General features: G+C 46.8%; 1 pseudogene across 3 annotated transcripts; it reads left to right on the top strand.

The window, feature by feature from the left end:
* Positions 1-261: 261 nt before the first annotated feature.
* Positions 262-19,264, top strand: LOC100274809 (pentatricopeptide repeat-containing protein pseudogene; annotated as a pseudogene). 3 transcript variants are annotated; one of them, NR_146517.1, is made up of 29 exons: positions 274-856; positions 1,456-3,518; positions 3,615-3,941; positions 4,059-4,169; positions 4,267-4,347; positions 4,433-4,495; positions 4,576-4,636; positions 4,726-4,824; positions 6,613-6,665; positions 9,945-10,013; positions 10,147-10,552; positions 11,253-11,335; positions 12,977-13,190; positions 13,305-13,433; positions 13,566-13,691; positions 13,814-13,882; positions 14,037-14,138; positions 14,370-14,432; positions 14,782-14,832; positions 15,211-15,323; positions 15,801-15,865; positions 15,994-16,032; positions 16,217-16,359; positions 16,476-16,532; positions 17,273-17,327; positions 17,412-17,486; positions 18,003-18,120; positions 18,231-18,277; positions 18,364-19,264. The product of NR_146517.1 is annotated as a pentatricopeptide repeat-containing protein pseudogene, transcript variant 3 (transcript). The 3 variants fall into 3 exon arrangements; NR_146516.1 differs by lacking the exons at positions 6,613-6,665; positions 9,945-10,013; positions 10,147-10,552; ... (16 more) ...; positions 18,231-18,277; positions 18,364-19,264 and adding an exon at positions 5,779-5,988 and having other exon boundaries at positions 262-856; positions 4,049-4,169; NR_146515.1 differs by lacking the exons at positions 6,613-6,665; positions 9,945-10,013; positions 10,147-10,552; ... (16 more) ...; positions 18,231-18,277; positions 18,364-19,264 and having other exon boundaries at positions 276-856; positions 4,726-6,100.
* Positions 19,265-24,681: the final 5,417 nt, after the last annotated feature.

Genomic DNA, 24,681 nt, shown 5'->3' with positions numbered 1-24,681 from the left:
GTGACGTGAATGATAACCGTAATGATTCACACTCGATTATCAGTGGTAACAAGTTTGAATAAGACGATATCAATTTCTAGTATGGTATCTGATTACGGTTGGACTTAACTAAACATAATTTAACGTTTTCAATTACTATTCACATTATAAATAAGTGAACCAAACAACAAGTTCTATTTGGATGAACCAAATACCGTCTTATGGCATGTCATTTAACGTCCATTCCAGCCTAAAACTCCAAGCCCAAAAATCTCTTGGCCCATTGACATTTTCACACTTTTCCTTTTCATACGACCACACACAAGCAAAAACCTCGACCGGACCACACGCGGCGCCGCCGCTCCGCCGCTAAGCCTCCTTCCCATGCCCGCCGCTAAGCTTCCTTCCCATGCCCGCCGTCACCGCTGACAAGCGCACTGTGGCCCTTCCGCATCCATAGGCTGCCGCCGCGCTCCCCCGCCACGAGACCCTGCCCCACTTCGGATGCCCTTTCGACCACACATCCCCCTCCGCTTCCTACTGCCTCACCTCCAGCACCGCATTGCCCGCCCACCCAGACCTCCACGTAGATCGCTTTCCTACTCTCTCGCGGCGGCGTTGTCAGCGGCTGGAACAGAGTCCGAGGAGGAGGCGGTTGTGGGTAGGGACGCGCCGTTAGCCCCTCCACGCCCAGGCGGGGCGGGAAGTGGAGCGCCTGGGCGTGGCTGGGCACAGCAGGGGGCGCTCGATGAGGAAAGTGCGGAGCTCGAGCGGAAGGCCTCTATCGTCGCACGGTTCAGGCACTGCCATGAGCTTCTGTGGCAGACTAGGTGGCGGGAGATGCGCCACGGGTTGGCCCAGATGGTGGATGAACAAGGTGAGCTCGGCGTGAGTGGTTGACTGCTCGTGTTTGTATACCTAAGTAGTTTTGCTCTTGCCAGGAACATGAAAGCACAATTATTCATCAATCCTAGCTGCAATTGTCATGTTCTTCCCTCAATTTTGTCAGAAGGAAACAGTATTTGCCGACTCTAGGTTGCATTTTTCATACTGTTAGTTATATTTTGATTACATCTAGGGTCATCTGTTAATATACAGAAATTCCTATGTTGGTAATTGTATTTATTTGAAATTTGTAATCATCTGTTGGACTGTTACCAAGCTGAAACTTTCATGCTGCTAGAGTGCTAGTTATACATTTGGTGAAAGTTTATCTAGTTTTAGCATATATCTAGGTGCATAGCAAAAGCAATGTATATAAAAAGGTAAAAAAATTTGGAATGAAGAGAGTAGTAGTTTTGTCTGCAGAAAGCAAGCTCAGAACAGGATCACAGGTGTGGAAATTTTGCAGATTGTCACTTAATGTATGCATAGATGTTCATTCACATGTCTTGAAAATGGTAGGACAACCACACTACAGAAAACATTTAAACATAACCTTTTTAGCATTCAATTTTACCATATCTTTTGCTGTAGGTTCTGATTCTGCTCCGACTCTATGTGATATTCTGTGGTGTGGATTCAGGGAATGGGATTCAAGCAGCATTGTGTGGGATGCTCTAGCAAATAGTTATGCTAGAGCTCAGATGAATCATGATGCTCTTTATGTTCTTAGTAAAATGAACAGCCTAAACATGCAAATCTCAATAACCACCTATGATAGTTTATTGTACAGTCTAAGAAAGGCAGATGTGGCACTGGCGATTTTTAAAGAGATGGAGTCATGTGGTATTCCCCCCAGTGATTATTCCCATGGCATTCTCATAGATGGACTCTGCAAGCAAGGTAAAATTGGAGAAGCTTTATCTTTCCTTCAGGAAACAAGGAAAGAGGGGAAATTCAAACCCTTGGGAATGACCTTTAACACCCTTATGTCCGCATTGTGTAATTGGGGGTTCATTCAGGATGCAAAATCAGTTTTCTGCCTGATGTTGAAGTATGGATTAAATCCAAGCAGGCACACATATTCAACCATTATACATGGTCTATGTAAAGTAGGTTCTGTAAATGAAGCATTCGATATTTTTCAGAGTGTGACAGAAGAAGGAATGGAACTTGATATTGTCACTTGCAACAGCCTTATTAATGGCTTTCGCTTGCATGGGCATACAAGAGAAATTCCAAAAATGATTGAGATGATGAGGGGCCTAGGTGTCGAACCCGATGTTGTTACTTATACTATACTTATTACTGGCCACTGTGAAGGCGGTGATGTCGAAGAAGGGATGAGGATAAGAAAGGACATCTTAGGCCAAGGTATAGAGTTGAATATTGTCACATATAGCGTCCTTATCAATGCTCTCTTCAAGAAGGGCCTGTTCTATGAGGTCGAAAACCTATTTGGTGAGATATGCAGTATTGGTCTGGAATTGGATGTCATTGCATATTCCATCCTCATCCATGGGTTCTGCAAGCTAGGAGAAATTGGAAGAGCACTTCAAGTCTGGAATCTAATGTGCTGTTCTCAGAGGGTAATTCCAACTTCAGTAAACCATGTATCTATTCTTCTAGGCCTTTGCAAGAAAGGATTCCTTGATGAAGCGAGGTCATATTTGGAAACTGTGGCTAGCAAATATCAGCCATCCGATGTAGTCCTCTACAATGTAGTTATTGATGGTTATGCAAAAGTGGGTGATATTGGTAATGCTGTTCAGCTGTATGATGCGATTATTATGGCTGGTATGTGCCCAACCATTGTAACATGCAACTCTCTTCTATATGGCTACTGCAAATTTGGGGATCTACATATGGCAGAAAGCTATTTTATGGCTATTCAGTTAAGTGACCTGCTGCCAACAACAGTTACCTACACTACTTTGATGGATGCACTCTCTGAAGCTGGGAAAGTTCATTCCATGCTAAGTATTTTTAAAGAAATGACTGGAAAAGGTATCAGACCAAATGCAATAACTTACAGTGTAGTTATTAAAGGACTTTGTAAGCAGTTAATGTTCCACGATGCCAAAAATGTTCTTGATGATATGTATAGAGAAGGTTTTGATGCTGATCCAATACCTTACAACACGCTTATACAAGGTTTTTGTGAAACTCAGGATGCTAAAAATGCTTTCTACGTGTATGAACTAATGGTATGTCGTGGAGTGATGCCCTCTCCTGTTACTTATAACTTGCTTGTTAATGTGCTGTGCTTAAAGGGACTAGTTATTCACGCTGAAATGAAACTGGAGTCCTTCAGAAAACAGGGTGCCGAGCTGAGAAAATTTGCATATACAACACTTATCAAAGCTCAATGTGCAAAAGGGATGCCTTACAAGGCTATTATGTGGGTTGGCAAGCTTCTAGATGCAGGGTTTGAGGCATCTATTGAAGACTTCAGTGCGGCAATCAACCGACTATGCAAAAGACAGTTCACCAGAGAAGCTTTGATGCTCATATCGATCATGTTATCTGTTGGTGTTTATCCAGATATTCAACTATACCGTGTACTGGGTACAGCTGTACAGAAGAAAAATGAGTCATTCTATCTACCCATATTGCAAGCCCTTGCTATCAAAACTGGTATTTAGTACTTTGAGTCTGTAAGTGAAACTGCCTGGTAACCGTTCTTAACAATTCATGTCCCACAGGCTGACTAACCCCTTTAGTATTTTGTATCCATGTTTGTTGCTCTTCAGGAAGGGCAGGCCTGGTGCAGTGGTGATAGCTGTCTGACTAAGTCACCATGTCACGGGTTCGAAGCAGCCTCTCCGCATCTGCGGAGGAAGGCTTGCCTTGGTTTATCCCGTCGCATCTGCGGAGGTGGTGCTGCTGTGCATCGCTGTGGGCTGTGAGGCGGAGGCACTGCATCTCGCTGTGAAGTGGACTGCTCCATCCTCTCTATGATCCTGCACCATCAGGGGTTCGGGTGACCTTTGAGGATGGTGGTTAACTGGTTACCTTGAAGATCCCGGTGCCATTGATTCTTTGCTACTTGGCCTCTCCACTGCTGGCAACAGACCCAGGTATGTACCATTCATCCCCCGGTCTTCACTATCATTCATTGCTCCTCTTTCACAGTTTCTTGTGATGCCCTGCATGTTTCGTAACTCTCCCAAACGTTTGCTTCAAGCATGGACCAGGGAATGAATTAGATACCTATTCTTGACCCCTTCCCGCCCAAGGAGGAGCAGGCAGGAACTCCGGTATATGGTGGTAATTGGTGGCACCTTTATGTACTTCTTTAGGGGCAGGTTTGTTTGTCATCAATCTTTTGTAAACTTGTAATAGATCCACACATGCTTCTGTGAATGGATTTAACATTTCATTGGTCCTTTTGTCTTTGAACAGCCTACCATGGCAGGGGCTGAAAGCAGGATCAAGAAGCAGAAATATGACAAAAATTAGTGCGAAATGGATACTCCCATGGAGGTGGCCCATACATGTCTGTTAATCTTTTTGCATTTTCTACTAGGGCATTCTGTAATTGTTATTTCTAATTGTGTCACTAATGCAGGATACCAGTTTTGACTGGACCATTTTGAAGTATCCTCAGATAGGCTGCAACCTGCGGATGAAGGTATATAGTCGTCTAGTGTTTCTGTTTGATGTACATTTTGTAGTTTGTTGGACTTATGCTATCTGTTTGGCATTATGTAGGCAAGTGACAGAACTAGTGGAGGTGTTGGACCTTCAATGGATACAATTGAGAAGACCCCAGGTTTATGCTTTTGCACTTGGAAATTTGTGCAACAAATCTATGATGCAAACCGGACACATGTTTGAACATGCATGCTTCTTTTTGTGCAGGAGGTGTCCGATAGAAGGAATCCTAGTGGTTATGTGAATCCGAGTGGCAATTATGCCCAATGACCACGTGAGAACATATGTATGTCATTGAACGAAATTGTAAGTTAAATTTCCCTCCGCGCCTTGTATGATCGATGAACATTCACTGCTGTTGTATCTTCCCTCATGCTAGGGGCGGATCCAAGGGGTGGGCCATGGCCCCACCTTAATTTTTTTAACCTCTTATACCTAGGTTTAGGTACACACCAAAATAAACAATTTTTTGTATAGTTAGCGTGGACAAATCTAATAAAAACTAGGTTTTGATCTATTTTTCTGTCGACGCTTCACTGCTCAGTCCACTCTTCACCTGAGCCATTTGATTCTCTTCCCTAGCGCAAGCCCAGTTGTGGCTCACTCGCTTCTTCGATCATCGACTGACCAGTAAGTCGGTGACCTAACCCGCCTGCTGCAGCGCACCTTGCCTTCTCATCACTCATCAGCTCGTCGTCTCGTCAGGATCCTATAGACAATGTTGATATTTTGACTCCTAGTCCGCACCAGTAGATGGGCAAGTTGTTGGTGGGACCGTGGCGTCACCTGTCCCTCGCTGACTCATTAGAGTCCCATCGCGCCGTTGCAACACGACAATGGGTGTCGCTTGCCGTCACCGTCATCTATCGCTACCTTGCTTCCTGCACTCGCTCCTCCTAGCTGTCGTCGTCTCACCAACACCATCTCACGACAATTTCGATGACTCGCCAGAACGACGCGCCGATGCGGCTGCTCCGCCCTAGTGCCTCGTCCTCAGTCAGTGCACCTATTTTTTTTCTCTCTAGCTCTCCTTTTGGTAGCCAAAAAAGTTTTTTGGTATTCATATCATTTTGGAAACACTAGATATTATCATTAATCTATATTTATGGTCTAGTCTGGTGATTTGTCTCTTGCACTTTCGGCCCCACCTAGAATTTTGTTCTGCGTCCGCCACTGCCTCATGCAGTCCTCGCACATCTCATGAGTTTTTCCTGCACATGTTGTGTTACTTGTAGCTGTACTGACACTCTTGCTATACAGGATAAATATGTAGCCGCACTCTTGTACAGAATTGGTTGATGACTATAAAATTAGCAGTTCTAGAGCTATTTGTGTTTTCCTTGATTGGTAGCTCATGCCCTGTATTCCTGGATAGAAGAACTTTGTCAAGAACTGTACAATTCGTAGATGGCAAGCTGTCTGAACTTTTATCGTAGAGCAGTTCCATTTTATAGCATTGATCTGTGTTTTCGCACGAACACCTGTGTGTCATGTGTGGCATATTAGTTGTTTTAGTTTCTTTTTCCCTATAAATCTGTAATAGGTACCAACTCACCACGTATAGTGTTCTACACGACCTTTTAATTAGCTGGTGATTACTTCCTATTTTGTGGTATCTTATGCGCACAACGCTCTTTCTGAGGATCAAACCTTCTAATCACAATTAACAGTTGGGCTGTCCTAGTGATAATACCGCTGAAGGCGCTGTTTTCATATTCGTTGACAGTAGGTTTACATACGAGTGTCCAGTGAGTACATCTGCTGATGTGTTTGTTTAAGGGTTTTGTGGGCTTTCTATAAAGTTTGTTGGAAGCCATGTTAGGACCATTGATTGATCGGTAACCCCTTTGTTGATGAGTGCAATGTGTGAAAAGAAAATTGTTGCTCCTCGGTTCAATCCCTGGCAAAAAGAAGAAAAATGACAAGCGCTGTTGACTGTGTTGAGATCCCTAATTCATTCGTGCTTCATAGGTTGATTCTATAATGTCTTGTGATGTATATTTGTAATAATTGATGAACTCCATATTTGTGCGTTTTCTGTTTTTTAGAAGAAAAAAATATAATTGTTCTCATGTCATATAGTTTTTTGTGCAGCCATGCACTATTCAACACGGTAAGGGCTCGTTTGGTTGCATGATAAATTGGAGGTAAGAATCCTCTCCAAGTCCCACGCGACCAAACAAGCCCTAATGAATTTGTAGTGCGGCTGCTTAATTCACATGCGAGAGCCCACGGATTCATATACTTAGGGCTTGTTTGGATAATTTTGGATTGGAGTGGATTGAGGTGGTATAAGGTGTATTGAAGTGTAATATAAACTAATTTCCCTTTCAATCCCTAAAATACACTTCAATCCACTTCAATCTCTCTTTATCCAAACAAGGCCCTTTGCTTACTTGTCTGGTGGGCAACGCTTGCTGTGATGGCCATTTAATAGAGTAGGATCAGCCCGTGGAGTCGAAACGGATCAGAGGTGGATCGGATAGAGCTGAATAAAATCAGTATGGGTTAGAGTGGTATTGGGCTCAGTCCCAAATAGCCGATACGGTTGGAGTGGGGTTGGGGGTTGGATCCTGACCCATTATCAGGCCTTATAACTGTCTTATCTTTTAGATACATAACCACACATTATTATATATTTTTTGTAATATCTAACTAACTACAGATCTATGATTGTACTGTGTGGTACACAGCTCTTACTAATAGGAACAATTTTCTGTATATCCTGGTGCACCATCAAGTATTCAGCGATAGCAATTAAAGCATGGGAAAATGAAGTGCCACATGCCATTCCATACCTTTCTGTTTTGCTCCTGTTCAAGGGTCAGAATGTGTGTCTGCTTTCGATGAGCAGAGTTTAGGAGTCCCCTGTATCTGGAAAAGGAATACGTGTTCTCTTCTTCATAAAACCGTCAATGGCACAGGCTGGCTGATGGCGCTAAGAATTTACTCTGAGCTATCAGCATCAGCCACCGCTCTCACGTCGGTGACTGGAGTTTGCAATCTCTACTACTTATTAAGTAAGCAATAGTAGTCTGCCTCTGACGTGTTCTGCCGTTCTGCCGTCTACGTGTTCTGCCATCTACGTGCGCCCCCAGGGCCAGCAAAAATTTACACGTACTCACGAGTTGAATCTAGATAGTTCAGCCACTAAACACATAACAACAGAGTTCTTATTGTTGCGTCCGAGCCAACGCTTATAAGCCGCTCTATGTCTCCTTTACTAGCCAGTATGGTACTAATTTTTTTTTGCAAGACACAACACCACAGCAGTACCGGCGCTCTGGGCTGAAATTTTGGTGCGGCCCATACGTTTGGGGCGGCCCATACTCCACCGCAGCAGTCTTCTTCCGCACGACGTCGCGCCCAACCGCTCGGTCAGCTCGTGGAGAGCCCGGAGGAGAGTTCCACTACGCAATTCGCTACCTCGGCTTCGACATCGGCGACGTGCAGAGCCCGGAGGACATCGTCGCCGCGGAACGGCTCGTTTTTTCCCGGTGTCGGCGCCTTCGGCTCCGCCATGGACGTCCTCAACAGGACGGGCATGGCCGACGCACTCCGTGAGTACATCCAAAGGGACCGCCCCTTCCTAGGCATCTGCCTCGGTCTCCATTCTCTCCACTCGCTCCCCACACCTCTCTCTCGCCTCCATTCTCTCCACTCGCTCCCCAGTCCCCACTCCTCTCTCTCGCCCTCTTCCTCCTCGAGATCTTGCCCCACCTTCCGCATGAGTCTTGTGTGTTTAGCACGCGTCATCGCCGGTATCGGAGAAGTTGCCGTCGTCGCAGCAGTCCTTGGGAGAAGAAACTGACGCCTGCACCGCCCTGGATCCACGTTCTTCTTCCCTGTCCAGCCGGCGGTTGTGGCGCCCCCTGGCTCCTCTCTTCTTCCCCGTCCAGCCAATGGTAACGCCCCCCTTCGCGTCTCAATGCATGCGCAGGGATGGCTCGGTCCGTGCTCCACCGTGTTGCGTCGGCGGCGCCGCCAGATCCCCTCGCTGTGGCCAACACGATGTGGTCCGTGCTCGTGTTTGTCCCGGTAGCGGGAGGTGGAGTTCAATCCTGCATTGGGCCCCAGCCCCGTCCCCCTCCCTCGGCGCCCAGATCCCACACCCTACCTTGGCATTCGTAAGTTCTAGCGCGCGCTTCTCAGAGAGCTCGCGGAATTGGCGCATGAAGCGCCCGTGCTCCCCACTGATGGCCTCCCAGACGACTTTGACTGGAGGGACCACATCGTCGTCGGGCCCATCAAGAACTAGGTCGTTTTCTGCCAAATCTGGTGACCATGGATCCAAAGATCGGAGTCGTTCCTTTCACATCGATCTATTTGCTCTTTTCTCCTGAAATTCTTTTCTAGGGCTGCTGTTTAGGGTTCGTGTGGATCCTGCTGGTCGTTCAGCGCGTTGGGAGTGCTGGAGGGTGCGCACTACCTCACAACTGGCAAGTTGGAGGTGCTTTCGGAGCAGGAGTTCGTCAACTGCGACCACGAGGTGAAGTGTCCTTTCCTTTCCCTCCCTCCCTCATGTGTGTAGCTTTCCGTGTGTTGATTCAAGATTTGCATCTCAAGTAGGGTCAGTGCACAAAACGTTTGTGTTGGCTTATAGCTGCTTAGCAATAGTTTTGAATTAGCTGATCGAGTTTGACCTTGGAAGCTATGTGATCTGCTGTGCTGACCGATTCTATTTTAACTTGCTTCGTTCACTTCAGGTTCACAAAAATGATTTAGTAGCCAAAGAAATTATCCGATTTAGACCATCTCAGTTACCTTGAGAAACTTAGTTGAGCTCTTTGACAAAATCACAATTTTGTTTGAGCAAATCTCAGTACTTATATAGTCATGTTTCAATTATGTTGCTTCTTTTTATTGTCTAATAGTGTGCCATAGTAACTGCATCTAATAATTTCTTCTGCAACAAATGATTTAGTTACACTTTTGTGCCATGCCTGCATATTTTTAAACAGCATATACTGGGATAATCTTTAAGCATAACCACCTTTACCTTCAATTCATTAATGGCGTGTTCTCTTTCATCTGATATCCTGATGAGTGTACATCTTCATCTGATCTCCCGATGCTGCTACATTAGTTTTTTGTTGTGGATTTAGATATCTGGTGTCTCTAATTAGGAGCTGTTGGATATCATCCAATAATCTTGCACAGCGAGATCGAAGCTATTTAGTAAGCTGTCTATTTTTTTTCTTATTTCTCTATGTTCTTTCGTACTGTTATTAACTGTGGTGTGGGCTCATTGATTATATTCTTAGTTGGGTGATGAGCAGAATCAGTTTGAGTCAATTGGTTTAGATGAGTGTCATGACCATCTCATTAATCTTCAGAAACTTAGTTGGGCTCTTTGACAAAATCTCGATTGCATACTTTTGTTCTTTTTCAGTTGTTTATTACTTACTAAAATCTTTCATTTGTAGGTAAACTGAAACTGTCGCTGCAACAATTCTTCTTGTGATCGTTGCTCCTTGCCAATTCATCGATCTGAGGTATGGAATATTTCAACATGGGCCCTGATGCATAGTTATCCTCTGGCACTGCTATTCCTCTGGCACGCTCCACAACCTCCACTTCTCTCGGTTGAGGGCGCAATAATGGAGATAAATAGTGACCATGCTGCAGTTTATCGACGTCGCCCAGATCGACTCCATTGCCTCTCACCATCTCCAAAATTTGTGGCCGAGCGCTCGCCATCACCAGAGCTGCAGGGGTTCCTCGCCGCCTCAACCACCCACACCTTTCTCCATCGGCGCGACGGCTTCAGAGCCTTCTCCAAAATCTGTGGCAGAGCGCTCACCGATGCCAGAGCCACAATGCTTCCTTGCCGCCTCAAAATCGGTTTGGTTTTAGTTTCATTTCACGTCAAAGGTTGTCATGACATTTATTCATCGTTTGATAAATATGTTGAAGTTGAACATCTAGAGGATGATAACAAGTGTAACGAACCATCTTTTATGGTTCGTTAAGATAAAAGTCCAGAGCATGGACATGACACAAGGTGATGGTGATGCAGCTACGTCGATCATGAGTATGTCATCATGCTTATCTACTTCTTCGATCATGAGTATATTCTGCTATTTCTACACAAGTTGATGGTGATGTAGCTACAAAGCTTGTGAGGTTTTCAAATATTCTGAACTCTGATCTCAACAATTAAAAGAGCTAACGATTCTGCCAATATTCAGAGATCACAGTTCCATGGGAATTTTGTTAGACAAAAAATAAAGCCACATGTTCTCTCTCCATGATCTGATAGGTGGCACTTATTCTTCCAAAAACTGGTAGCTCTGCCTTTTAGATATATATGCCTAATCTTCAGTAGATCATTCCACACAGGAGAGCTTTTTTTATTATTCTGCTTAAGATGAGAAACAACTCGCTTCTTTAATTGTGTACAGTTTCCTATCAAATTCCCTTCCCATTTTCCATCACCACTTGCAAAGGAGACTAATATTCATTCTTCTCAAATCTTTGACCCATAAACCCCCTTTCTCTTTGGGTTTAGTAATCTTGATCCACTTGATTAAATGTTACCTTTTCTTTCAACCAACCAATTTTGCTGTGAAAAGGAAAAAAGAAAAAAAGGTTTGGTTAATTCTGTCATGCTCCTTGATATGGTTCTGTAACATATTTCTGCAATGCTCCTTTATTTAGTTCTTTACTTTTTTGTTAGGATATGAGGTGTAGCGATACAATATGTCTACTAACAGAGTTTGTGTTCTTGATAGTTCATTTAGGATTGAATGAAGTTACTGGTGTGACCTTGTCGAGACTGAAGTAAGGAGGGATAGAGCTAAAAACTCTCTTGACAGTAAGTTCTAGATACCTTAGTTTTGTGCTCATGAATCTTCTCTCTTGTGCTGCTACTCTATAAACCTTAGTTTTATGCTCATGAACCTTCTTTCTTAAGCTGCTACTCTATAATATAAGTGCCACCTATAGTAATGTCTTAGCCAAATACATTTATTATTTTCTTAGACAAAAAATAAAGCCACATGTTCTCTCTCCATGATCTGATAGGTGGCACTTATTCTTCCAAAAACTGGTAGCTCTGCCATTACCTAATACCTACTGCAGTAGCTCTGCCTTTTAGATATATATGCCTAATCTTCAGTAGATCATTCCACACAGGAGAGTTTTTTTTATTATTCTGCTTAAGATGAGAAACAACTCGCTTCTTTAATTGTGTACAGTTTCCTGCCATATTCCCTTCCCATTTTCCATCACCACTTGCAAAGGAGACTAATATTCATTCTTCTCAAATCTTTGACCCCTAAACCCCCTTTCTCTTTGGGTTTATTAATCTTGATCCACTTGATTAAATGGTACTTTTTCATGCCTAAGTTTGAGGATTTTATTTAATAGTAACATCAACGTGCAATGCCAAGTTTTTAACCATGAAACTTGTTGGTTGTTGGTAGTAATTCATGTCTAAGTTCGTGCTCCTTTTATAAGGAATTCACCATTGATTTTTGCACAAGATTCGCCTGTTCATTTGGTTTGAATGTTTGTATCTCTACTACTAATTATGTGAGTATTGTAGGCGTCCACACCGGTGCACGTTCTGCCGTCCCGCTCACGTCCGCCGGCAGCCCTGCATCCCGCAGCCGCCCTACTTCCATCGCTCGCGCAGGCCCGCATCCCGCAGCCGCGCTCCGCCAACACTCACCTTCCATCCTCGCGCACCTTCCATCCTCGCGGATCCCGCGCTCCCCTCCATGATTCGCGTCTCCCCCGACCAGTCATCCATCGACGCTCGCGCCCGCCATCCTCGCCGCCGAGCCCACAATCCTCGCCCCCGAGGGACCGCGCCCCGCCATCCTCGTCGCCGAGCCCGCAACCCCCTCCATCTGCGCCCTTTAATCAGTCGCACGCCATGCCACCGATGTCGCCCGACCGCCCGATCCGCAGCGCCCCCACACCCGTCCGCCGCCAGATCCGGATCATCGCTGACCGAGGGAGCCATCAGGCGCTACTGGCTCGCGTTGGTCGACTTTGTGCAGGTCGCGCCTGTCCACCGCCGTCTTCAGGGTCTTCGCCTGCCTTTGCATGCATAGGCCGGACAGGGGCCTCCAAGATCTCCTCGGGCCAAGGAATCGTTCGACTCCGGCGACTTCCCTCCCACCCTTCCATCTTGGTGTTTCTACACGCACCGCACCGGATCTTTCTCCGACGGGATCCGCCTTAGATTCTGGTCGCACGCCAATCAATCAGCGAAGGCTATTGGAAGATCTGGGCGGTTGTCGTGGGGAAGGAACAAGGGAAGGATGGCGTAGATAGTTTTTATGCCTTCCACTGTATCTGCAGCAAAGTGAAGTATCAGAGGCTAATCCTTACTTTGATGCCGCACTGTATCTGCAACACTGTATTTGCAGCACAACTAAAGAGAACATAGTAGTCCCTGCCATTGAAACATTGCTAATGTCTATTTGCTGTTATAATGTCCAAACAGATCTTAGTGCCAACGTCTTCTGTGAAAGGAGGCAGCATATCAATTGGAGGTTCTCTTCAGCTTCTTGGTTTCTGCACCTTTGAGGCTTGTGTTGGCATATTGGCCGTCAATCATGAAGATGAGATCTCAGTACATTCCTGAGGAAGCGAGAAGCACAATCATGAACTTCTTCCGCATACCACTCAACTTATTTGTTTGTGTGGTGCTTTACATCGTAAGGAGCCATTCCCTCTCCCAACTACTATGTTCTCTTTAGTTGTGCTGGCAAGAATTATATAGAAATATCAGCACACAAGTAACGATTTGCTTGTGGACATGGTCTTTGCAGGTGAATGCATTCCCTATCACTGTCATGTTTGGGATGTGTTCTATCTTCCTCTTCATGGCAGCCATCTTGCTGCACATGCAAGGGAGGAACCTGCTTATAGATATGTTTCTTTACTATCACAATTATTTGGTAAAAAGACATTGTCTCCCACCCAACATACACATTCTACAACATATACTTGGATCTGTGGTTGGTACTTATGTATTGGTAAAGCTGGCTGATATAAATTCTTTTGTATTTTACCATTATGGTGCCATGTAGAAACCACTGGATTATAGGGAGAAAACTGTTATTGCTTGCCTCCTTACGGGATGACTCATGGTACAACGTCATTTGAATACATATGGTCGACAATGAAGTTTAGTATTGATTTCTGAATCATCAAAGGTATGCACTTACTTTTCCATAGAAGTTTTGTTGATATGCCGGTGATTTGGCAAGCAAGCTTATCCAGTATACCTAATTAACTATAAAATTTATCTCTGCCTTTTCGGCTCTATCCCTGTCAGGCTCGTGCAGTTGCCCAGCCTTGGTGCTCAACGTCAGAAAGAACTCACTTCTCGGTAGCGCGCTTGCCGGTAATGCCTACATCCATCCATTAGTCTCATAATCTGCATCGAACGATTCTAGAAAGCAAATAATAACGTTGATTGCTTTGCATCTTGCTTTGTCCTAAAAACTGTCCGCCAAGTTGCAGGTGCTCTCTCATAGGCCTTTGATTCTTATTCACAGATTTTTGACGGCCATAATGGCAAAGATGCTGCTCAATATGTCTATGATAACTTGCCATGGGTCATCATGGAAGATGATGATTTATCTCTTGAGCTTAAAAAGGTATTAAAGTGGTCATTTGTGCAACATAATACTCACTCTGTTCTTTTTTATTTATGGCGATTTAGTTCAAAAATGAACTAGCGGACGACAAATATTTGAGAGCGGAGGTAGTAGTAAGTTTGTAGAGAAATTATCTCATCACATGGGACTTTCTGAAATGACGACACTTACATCAATGATTTTTGGAAGGTGTAACTTTGTTTATGGTGTTATCCACTCATTTCTTTGTAGGGTACTCCATGTGTGGAAGAGTTCACCCCAAAAAATTGTGAAATGTTATGCAACAATACGAAGGTACGATTTACTTTTGTTTACTGATCTTGAAAACAAAATTTTAAACACAATAATAACACAATGGTAGGACCTCCAGTTGGGAGGCTGCTGCTCAGGGTTCAAGCCCTGGCTTGCATGCAAAAGACCCCTTGCTGGCTGATTGGGTGTAACTGGCTGATTGGGTGTAGAATACATATAATTGGAAATGTTTTTGTGATGATTTGAGCTTTCTGTTTCATACCTCCGCACATTTCAGTAATGATCGTTTTGTTGTTTGAGAATTTAGTATAGCCACAAACTCTTTTGACAATTTTAGTTGGAGCTAAGGATGACCTCTGTATTAACTGCAGTCTTTTCTGAACTTGAGCAGCTTGATCTTGCTACTGTCGAGACCGATGTTGATGAGAAAGTCGAAGATAAGGTAAATGGAAATGCACACTGTTATGCTGCCATAGCTACTAACGATAGCTATACCATTTCTTTCCTGGTAGCACCATTTGATTGCCAACATTTTTGTGAAGCAATGTCTAACTTTTGTTGACAACACCGCTTTAGCGAAATGAATGCTTAATATGATTATCTTTTGACAGATCCATTGTTGGTATTTTCATATCTTGGGCTAATATCAGAAATCTGTACAAGATTATTTTTTTGCATATTTGAGTATTTTAAACCTTTGTGTTGTTCTTACTATCTTGTCAGCTTCATGATGCGCGAGAGTAAATATGATGAGAGATTTATTTCTCTTTTTTACAGATTTGGGTTCTGATCTTTATTTTTTGTATACATGAACCTACAGGTATGTTCTTATGTGGATCAACTTCTTGCAGCTATGCGAGCCAAAGATTCTACCATGCACGTATGTCGCCGCCGCGAGGGTCATGTGCTAGCAGATATAAATCTATACAAAAGGTTTAACTCCCTAATGCTAGCTTTGTTTGAGCGATATCCCCCTAATGACGTAGTATATGCTATTTGGTTGTTATATTTGATTTTTGAACACACTGGTTTGGTGTATTGCAACGGTTTCACAAGATGTAGACAACGATGTCACTTGCTTCCTTTCTCATTACCACCAGAACAACCATGTAAATTCAGTTTGATTTTTTTCAAACATCCTGTGCAAAGGAACAATATAAAGCAATAACCTTTGTGTTCTCAGGTTGATGGGAGCAAAGTTTGTGAATTAAAACAGTGGCCCATCCTCTCCTTTGCAAGCTATCTAATTTATAGTTAGAATTTTGTTTGTTGGAGAGACCCAAGTGGTGTGCTTTACCCTTAGGTTCTTCCTCTTATTTTGCCAATTCTACTGAAGGAGTATTCTCCTACACAAATGTTTTACTATTTGTAGTACTTATTGATCATTGACATTTTTTGTTGTTGTGCCAGGTAATGCTATATGTGGATATGAAAGTCAATGGTGTACATTTGAAGGGATACAAAAATAATTTCATGTATTATCCAACATCTTGCTCTTGCATATAACTACACCTTTACATATTGTCCGTGCGGCAAACAAATATATTTTGTTGTTCATAACCTTTTCCTCTCTAGCTCCTAGCCTATAATAGTTTTCTTACAGGTGTACTTTTGGAGTCTTCCAAGTTGTGCTGGGAACTAGGTACTGTCATGACTTATTCCTCCCAAATCTTCTTTCCTTGGATACTTTGATGAATCGGTGATTGATAAGTTGTTGGTCTTAATTAATAACTGACAGTAAGATACAATATCAAGAAACAATACCTTTGTTTCTTGATTTTCGAATGATGGGTATTAAAGAACATTAACTTTGGGACCTTTTCCAGGCATACAGGAAAAGGAAGGAGCCTGATGTAGAGAAGCAAAAGGAACCAATTCTAGAGCATGTCACAGTGTTACTTGCCAGTCATTATCACCTAAAATTTACAACTCGCGATGTGTTTCTTCCCTTTGATTTATTTGTAAGCAGGTAAAGAATGAAACATGGACAAGGGAGCTGATGATTTATGCCATATGTTTCAGAAGATACCTACCTGCTAGGCTCCAGAGTTGGATGTAAATAACTTTTGAATGTTTTAAATGCAGGAAGCATCTTTGTTGAATACAACAAATCAAGCTTGTGGGCTTTATAATGAAGCTGAGGTAAGTTACCTCCGGACATCTATTGTGCCACACTTCATGGTTGAAATTTCTTATTTATCTATCTATAATGATAATTTTTTCCTTTTTTGTGCTTAGTGGACAGAAATGTTGCATATATATTATGCATTGATTTTTCGATTTTGTGAAGTCCACTGCATTTTCAAATAATGTATCATCTTCAAGAGTGGTGTTGGTTATTATGCTTTGAAAAATAAAGATGATCTTTACATGTTTTTAGTAGTTGTATATTGGTGAGTTATTTGGTTCATTCAAAGTACTTAGTCAAGCAGTTTGTGCTGCTCAAGCTATTCATGCAATTAAACCTCTCCATTTGGTAGACACTGAAATTTTCTCATTCGGTCATTCCTCGACTGGAAGTCTTTGTTCCACTAATTGTTTGGTTGGTTGAGAGAACTCTCTATTGGATCCAATCCATGTGCTGATTGTGAACTCAACAAGGCTACATAAAAATGTTTCTTAACAGTATAACACATTTATACATAAGTTATTGTGGTATTATATGTTTCCGTTGCAACGCACGGGCACTCACCTAAACATGTATTTATCTGCTTCCTATTAGAATGGGTGAATTCAGACCCCTAACTTATTTCACCCTGTTGGTATTTCCATTCATTTTTCTTTTGAAAGCATTACTCCTCAAGTGTTATTTGGTTGTTCATTCTGGTACTAGCTGTAAGCTTGATGAATTCTTGACACTTATCGATTTGGTTGGTATGCAGGTTTAGGAAAAGATACAATTTCTTATTTGATGAAGACTTTCCTGCTGAAAAATAAGTGAGCTCAGTGTTCATATTCAAATGCATTGATTAGAAGATGTTTCTATTCGACGAAAATAATTCTATCCACATTTTTTTGTAGAGACTCCAAAAAATGATTAAGAAATCTAAGGACCTAGATGCCATTGGAGAAATGAAGAGTCGTGTCACATGGATTGTACGTATACTTAACATGTTGGCTGTTACCATGAAAATTATCTTTTTTTCATAAAAGGTTGATGCTTATCTTGTGATAATCGGTGAGCTAAACTTCCTGAATTTTAATTTACTGATAGCATATTTGGTTAACTTTTTGTCCACTGGATATATGATAGTTGATTGAAGTATGTTGACTATGTTCACTTCAACTGTTCAGTCCCAGTAGGCAAAAAGGCAATGTTGGCCATACTGCATCACTAGAAACTAGAAAGAGTATCCATCATCGGTGAAACTCTTGGATATCTATGTTTATCCGTTAAAAGTATATTGTGGATATAATTATTTGTTATTGCATCACAAACTAGACAACAGTTGATTTTTTATCTGAATGGAGTTAAAGATGATGTTAGCTGTTACGCCTTGCCAGAAACAAGCTGACATCTATGAGAGAACTTTTAAAAGCTGACCTTTGTATGCTTCTGGGAGCAATATGATTGATTGGTTTAGTTGATTCCTGGAATGTAACTACCTACAGGATAAGCAGTTGAAGTCTCATCCTCCAAAGAACGTTGAATCGGAAATCTTGCGTGAGCATATCAAGAAAGAGAGGGAGGCAGCAAAGGCTGGAAAACGACCATACTATCTGAAGAAACGTGAGTTCCTCAATCCCAATACCTCCTTCCTCTCCTCACTGTCTGTCTATCTTCTAATCAAATGGTTACTATCTGTTCCTCAACCTGATGGTTGATTTTTTGTTCACCAGCTGAACTTCGCGAAAGGAAGCTGATGAACAAGTACAATGAGCTCAAGGTAAAGTCTACAAGGTTTACTGGGAGTTTTTTTTGAAAGCCGGGGTATTTGTCTCAGTTCATAAAATTTGTGTTCATTGCTCACAGGAGGCAGGAAAGCTTGATGCATTCATGGAAAAGCGGCGGAGGAAGAATGCCTCCAAAGATCATCGGTTCATGCTGTACCGACGCTCAGCAACAACGAGCTGCGCGGCCGCCTCCCCGCCGGCCTCTCCGGCCTCCGCGACCTGCAGTACCTGATCTTGGAGAACAACCCCATGGGCGGCGTCCCGCTGCCGCCCGAGCTGGGCAACATCCCCAGGCTCCAGGAGCTCCGGCTGGCCAACTCCGGCTACTCGGGCCCCATACCGGACACGTTCGGCCTCCTGTCCAGCCTCACCACGCTGTCGCTGGAGAACAACAACCTCACCGGGCGGATCCCGCCGGGGCTCAGCCGTCTCAAGCGCATGTACCACCTCAACCTGAGCAAGAACGGGCTGGACGGCGTCGTCCCTTTCGACGCCGCGTTCCTCAGGCGGCTCGGCCGGAACCTGGACCTGAGCGGCAACCCGGGGCTGTGCGTCACCGACCGGGCCGTCATGCCGGGCGTGGGCGTCGGAGTCTGCGGCGACGACGTCGTCGACTGCGAACGGTCCGCCGCCGCGGAGAGCTCGGTCGTCGGGAGAGTGGTCAGGGGAGAGGTGACGACGGGTCGCTGGCCGGCCGGGCTGCTCAGGCCCGCCGCGGTTGCGCTGTGCAGCTGCCTTTTGCTATGAGCTCCTCTGATCATCCAGGGTCGGTGCATTGCATGCAATTGTTTGCACTCGTTGATCTCTCTGTACGTAGGTGTGTTGCTGTAACTCGCGATGTTGATTGTTTGAGGTGTGTAGTTGGGATTCGTGACAAGAAGTCCAAGTGAAGCGTGAAGACCGGGGAGTTAGGATGACGTTGTTTCTTTTGTGCGTGATTGGCACACGTGGGGTTTGTCGGATCACTTCATTCACATTCGGTTAACCGAGCGCGTGACTTCTGACAATAATACAGTCGTCAAACACGCTGTCCGTGGTTATAATTGCCATAAAACACACGTAGACGGTCGACCGATTAGTAAAACTTTTCCTTCTTACAGGACTTTTTGTTCTTTTAAAGTTAGTTTGAAAACTTTATTTTCTCCAAAGACATTTTTCCCTAAAAATAAGAAAAATAGAGGTTTTTGACTAATAAAATTTACATATCTAGAATATTTAGCCTATAAATATATCATAACCAAGTAAATATCGGATATTCATCGTATCTTTGGTCTCACCCGCTAAGGACTCAGGAGTATAGGTGTACATTCGGGTCGTCCAGCCCGGCCCAAGTCCGAAAAGGGCCGGCACGTTTAATTTCTGGTCGGCCCGACCCAATATTAAATTTGGGCCGTGCCGTGCCAGCCCACGGGCCGACCCGTATATAGCTAAACGTGCTGGCCTTTAAACGGGCGGCCCGAAAATAGTAAAGGCCTGAAATACAAATTTGGCCCGAAATACACATTTGGGCCCGAAATACACATTTGGTAGACCAATAGCTGGGTCGCGCTGGAGCTCGTGAGGGCAGGCCGGCAGGGCGCAGGCGCGCCGCCGAGCAGGGGCGGCTCCGGTCGCGCTCGTCGAGCAGGGGAGCAGAGGCGGCTCCGTCGAGCAGGAGCGCAGGGGCGACTCCGCCGAGCAGGGGCGCAGGGGCGGCTCTGGTGACCGTCGCGCTCGCGCAAGGCCGCAGGGGCGCAGCCGCGCAGGCCGCAGGGGCTGCTCCGGTCGCGGTCACGCTGGAGCTGGGGGCCTCCTGGCCGCCTGGGAGGCTGAGACGGCAGACGGACGGGGACGGGACACGGCCACACGGGACGGGAGCAAGAGGACTCGGCGTTTTAGGGTTTCTAGGCAACAGGGCAAGTCGGCAATGGCAAGACCTAAAGCTAAATGGAAATGGGCCGCGCCTTAGGCCCATCCGCCATGGACAAGTGCGCTGCCGGCCTGCCGTTGCCGAGGCCGTGGAGGCAGCCATTTCGGGCCTTTTCGTGCCTATTAACGGGACATTTCGGGTCTGTTTAAACGGGTCGGGCTCGTGCCCGCCCGTGGGCCTCGGCGTCGGCCCAAACACGGCCCGATGCATCGGGCCGGGCCGGCCCGGCCCAAAATAATTTCGTGTCGTGCCGTGCTTTTTTTCGTGCTTCGTGTCAGCCCATTAAACCCGACCCAAATGTACACCTATACTCGGGAGTGCGGCTGTGGGCACACGGACTGACGGGCCGACTTAGGGCTTGTTTGGGACAAAGGGTAATGGTGAGGATTGAGGGGGCTTGTCGTGGACCATAATTAGGGGTACCCCCAAAACTCCTAATCTCAGCTGGTAACCCCCATCAGCACAAAGCTACAAAGGCCTGATGGGCACGATTCCGGTCAAGGCTTCGTCCACTCAAGGGACACGATCTCGCCTCGCCCGAGCCCAGCCTCGGGCAGGAACAGCCGACCCAGGCAGATTCACGCCTCGCCCGAGGGTCCCCTCAAGTGACGGGCACACCTTCGACTCGCCCGAGGCCCAGCTCGGGCAGGCTTCACGGAGAAGCAACCTTGGCCGAATCGCCACACCAACCGACCGTATCGCAGGAGCATTTAATGCAAGGATCGCCTGACACCTTATCCTGACGCACGCTCCTCAGTCGACAAAGCCGAAGTGACCGCAGTCACTTCGCCCCTCCACTGGCAGACCTGACAGGAAAACAGCGCCGCCTGCGCTGCTCTGACTGTTGTGCCACTCGCCAGAGTGAGGCCAACAGCAGCTAAGTCCAGCCTCGGGCGCCATAGGAAGCTCCGCCTCGCCCGACCCTAGGGCTCGGACTCAACCTCGACTCAGTTCATGTCGTACCGACGCAATGGAGATGCATAATAGTTTCCTGATTTTGGAGGCGAGCGAAAGGATGATTTTAGGACGGTCTTCTCATGGTGGCTGGATACTGGACAATCAGTGTCTCTGTTACTTTGTTGCCCTAGCCGTACAATCGTCAGCTCCGTGCACAATCTCTACTACTTACTTCTTAAGAATAGAGTGTAGGCGTCCACAGTGGGTTTTTATGTTTCTCATTTCACTCTCTGCATTTTCAGTTACAACTACACTGCATATGATGGCAGATTTGTTCATATATTACTCTAGCTGACATTTTCACTATCGCAACATCTTTACTACTATTTGTTTTTTGCATATAAATGTATTTTAACATATTGATTCCGTAGCAACGCACGGGCATATTCCTAGTGAAGAAAGAAGGCACAACGGGGGATTCTTCAAAAAAAACCCATTAACGAGACAGGTTGGCTGATGGCGCTAAGAATTTAATCTGAGCCATCAACGGAGAATCTCTTTGGTGTTCGCAGCATTGACGTATCACTTCAGCACACTGCAGGACGCGAAATGTGCCAGGTGCCAGAACCGGTTCAATTTTATTCAGGCAAAGACAGCCTTTGTGTGATTCAGTGACCACACTGTGTGGGCATCGTTGCTGAAAACCAAGTTGATCCGGGGGAATCCATCCACGGAGCGGATCACGTACTTGTTGGGTGCGGACGAGGACAAAGGACACACGGCTAGGCGCCGAGGGGGCATACGGGCAGGGTGTGTGGCCCCGCAAGATCCATCGTCCAAGTCCCAGAGATCTCGGTCGCCGAGCTAGCATCATGTCCGGAGATCTCTGCCTTGAGCATCTGGCGCGTGGCCGAAAGCCAAAACTTCAGGGCCGGGCAGGTCGGTGCTTGTCGACTAGTAAGTAGCTCTGAACAACCGCCCTCCAGTCTTTCTTTTTCAGTCCTTTTTACTGAGCGAGATTCTCGTGTTTCCCTCGCTATCTACTGCGATTCAGTGCAGAACAGACAGCTGCTGTCTGCTGAGCTGCCCGGCATTTCGGTTTTCAAGTAGTGAGGACACATCTTATTCATCTACATTCCAACCACATCTGCAGTCACCGTACCGGCAGGATTGGAGAGCTGTAGATATGCATGCAATGGCGCCAGAACGTCGAGGTGATGCCCCTCCAAAAGCTCGAGGACGTGGTGCTAGAGGGCAGGCTCCCAAAGCTGGGTTTGGAGACGTGTGGGGTGAGGGGGACATTGGCCACGGTCGAACAAAAGATTTTATTTACAGCCGGTGCGAGGGGGCAGTTTCCGTCATCTAGACTCATACAGTTGGTGACCCATACCATACGACGCCAAGCTTTTCGGAGACAGGAGGAGCGGCAGGTCGATGAGGACCGGCGCCGGACCTTTTGGCGTCCGTGTTGGCAGTGGCAGGGGTCGAGCAGAATGATGCGCCAGGTGCGGCGCCGGCCGGCATAGCGATGGGTGCCTCGACGACCGCATTTGCGCGGACGCCCAGAGCGAGGAGACACGAGGTGCTGGCTGGCTCATCTAGTCATCTTGGTGCCGGCCGTGTGCCCATCCGGCGCGCTGCACGGCGCGGTTTCAGCCCGGACAGACACATGCGTGGCATGGGCCCTCGGCATTCGATTTTGGACGCGTGTAAACGATCGCTTAGATCAACACAGACAAGCAGAGTGGACAGAGACACCGGCCGGGAGCTGTTCGGAGGGGAGGGGCTCCCATCCAAACCAAACAGGCAGTGGACAGCATGGCAGGGCAGCTGGCCAGCTGGGCATCCCTGTGCTGTGCGCGAGAGAGTTGGGGGGCTCCAGGCCCAGCGCTGGCACTGTTTCTTACTGTAGTTTGCACGCAAATGGTAAACCCAAGAGTGAGCAAAAAGCACCACTCCCAGGGGATAAACCCCCTATTGACACCACCACGACTTTGCCCGCCAATCTTTCGGCGCTCCCACAGCTCCCGCCCGCCATTCCCGTTGGGCCGGCGGCGGCGCGGGCGCTTGCGGTGGAAGGGGGGGCTGAGTTGGACCGCCGGTTCAGCGAGTGGCTGGCCAAGCGCTACGCTAGGCCGCCTACTCGCTCGGCCTAGCTACTCGATCGACCGACGGGTTCGTGTCCGAAATGATGCGGTGTGGAGAGCGAGCGGGCGGGCAGGCAGGCAGGCAGCGCTGGACGCCTGGCGTTCCTGTCGCCGGGCTGCCGGGGTCGTCGGCCGGCCGACCTGCCTGCCTGCTGGCCCCGTCACGTACTGTTCCCTGTTCGGCCCTGCCCCCTTATCCGCTCTGTCGTCTCACACCCCTGGCTGGCCTGCGCTGCACGCATGCACGCGCTCGAGTGTGTGGCCGTCGGCCGGCCGGCCGGCCGGCCACTGCTCGCTGTCGATCATCGTCGCTTGCCGTGCGGACTTTTGGCCGCCGTGGTCCAGTACCTGATCAGTGCGTGCGAGTGCGAGAAGTTCGGTGACGCTATGATAGTATGATACTACGGATCGGGAGTCGCGTTCTTGCCCTGCTTTTCAGACGAACACGTTTTACCAGTGGGCGGCGCGCAAGACACAGGCTCAGAGCAGCAAATGCCGAGGTTGGTCGTCAGAGGAAGCGTGTTTGACAAAGATGCTACCACTCCTGTGTTTCGCATACGCTAATGCGCCAGCCGCCAGTGGCGCAACGACGCACGGAATGCCTCCCTCGCACCACCGCGCGCGCGCGCGCGGGGCCAGTGCCCGGCGGCGATCGGGGCCAGCGCTTGCATGCACGGCGTACGTCGTGTGATCCACGCGCGCGGGTTGGGTCAGCCCAGTGCTCCAAGGCGACGTCGCTGTTGTTTGACTCCGAGCCTCTGCTGGAATGCTGAGGACGATGGGGCCGCTGGACGACAGATGTCTCGCTGTCGCCGACGGCGCCGTGCTGCTTCGCTCCGTCGTCGGCGCACTGACGACACTCCCGGAACCGGGAAGGGATAAGGATCGGATCAGTGCAGCAAGCATCACCACCCGTGCTCTCCTCAATTCCCTCTCCCTCTCCACGCGGGCGCTCCACTTACACCGCGACTGTTCATGTCTTCCGTGTTCGTCTCGCGTCGCCGTCGCCACTTTTCACCGTGCGCCGGCGGCCGGCCCAACTGATCGTGTCGCCTCGATGCGGCTTATGTTGGCGCGCACGTTTGTTCCCCCGGCCGGGTAGTAGGTAGGTTTGGGATGGAATGGAACTAGCTAGCTAGCTGCACGTCTGCAGGCCCGCATGCATGCAGTGGGGTCTTCCATTTCGCAGCATCTCTACCTCTGCTATCTGCTTGCACTTCCACGTAGTAGATCCCATTTAGTTACGATGCATTCAACGCAAACATTCCACTCAGGCTCAAAAGAATGGCGTCGTATCCTGTTCGCAAGGAGCGCTGCGGCTCCCATGAGCAAAATCAATCTAGACCACACCCTTCACATCCAACGGTGCTATGTCTATTTTGCAAAGAAGCCCCTCCACGCCTCCCACTCTGGGTCTGTACATTTTACCAAAACCCCCCTGACG

This window comes from Zea mays, chromosome 1 (genome assembly GCF_902167145.1).
Source record: "Zea mays cultivar B73 chromosome 1, Zm-B73-REFERENCE-NAM-5.0, whole genome shotgun sequence".
Classification (NCBI taxonomy): Eukaryota; Viridiplantae; Streptophyta; class Magnoliopsida; order Poales; family Poaceae; genus Zea; species Zea mays.
This window is presented reverse-complemented; position numbering and strand designations above follow the sequence as displayed.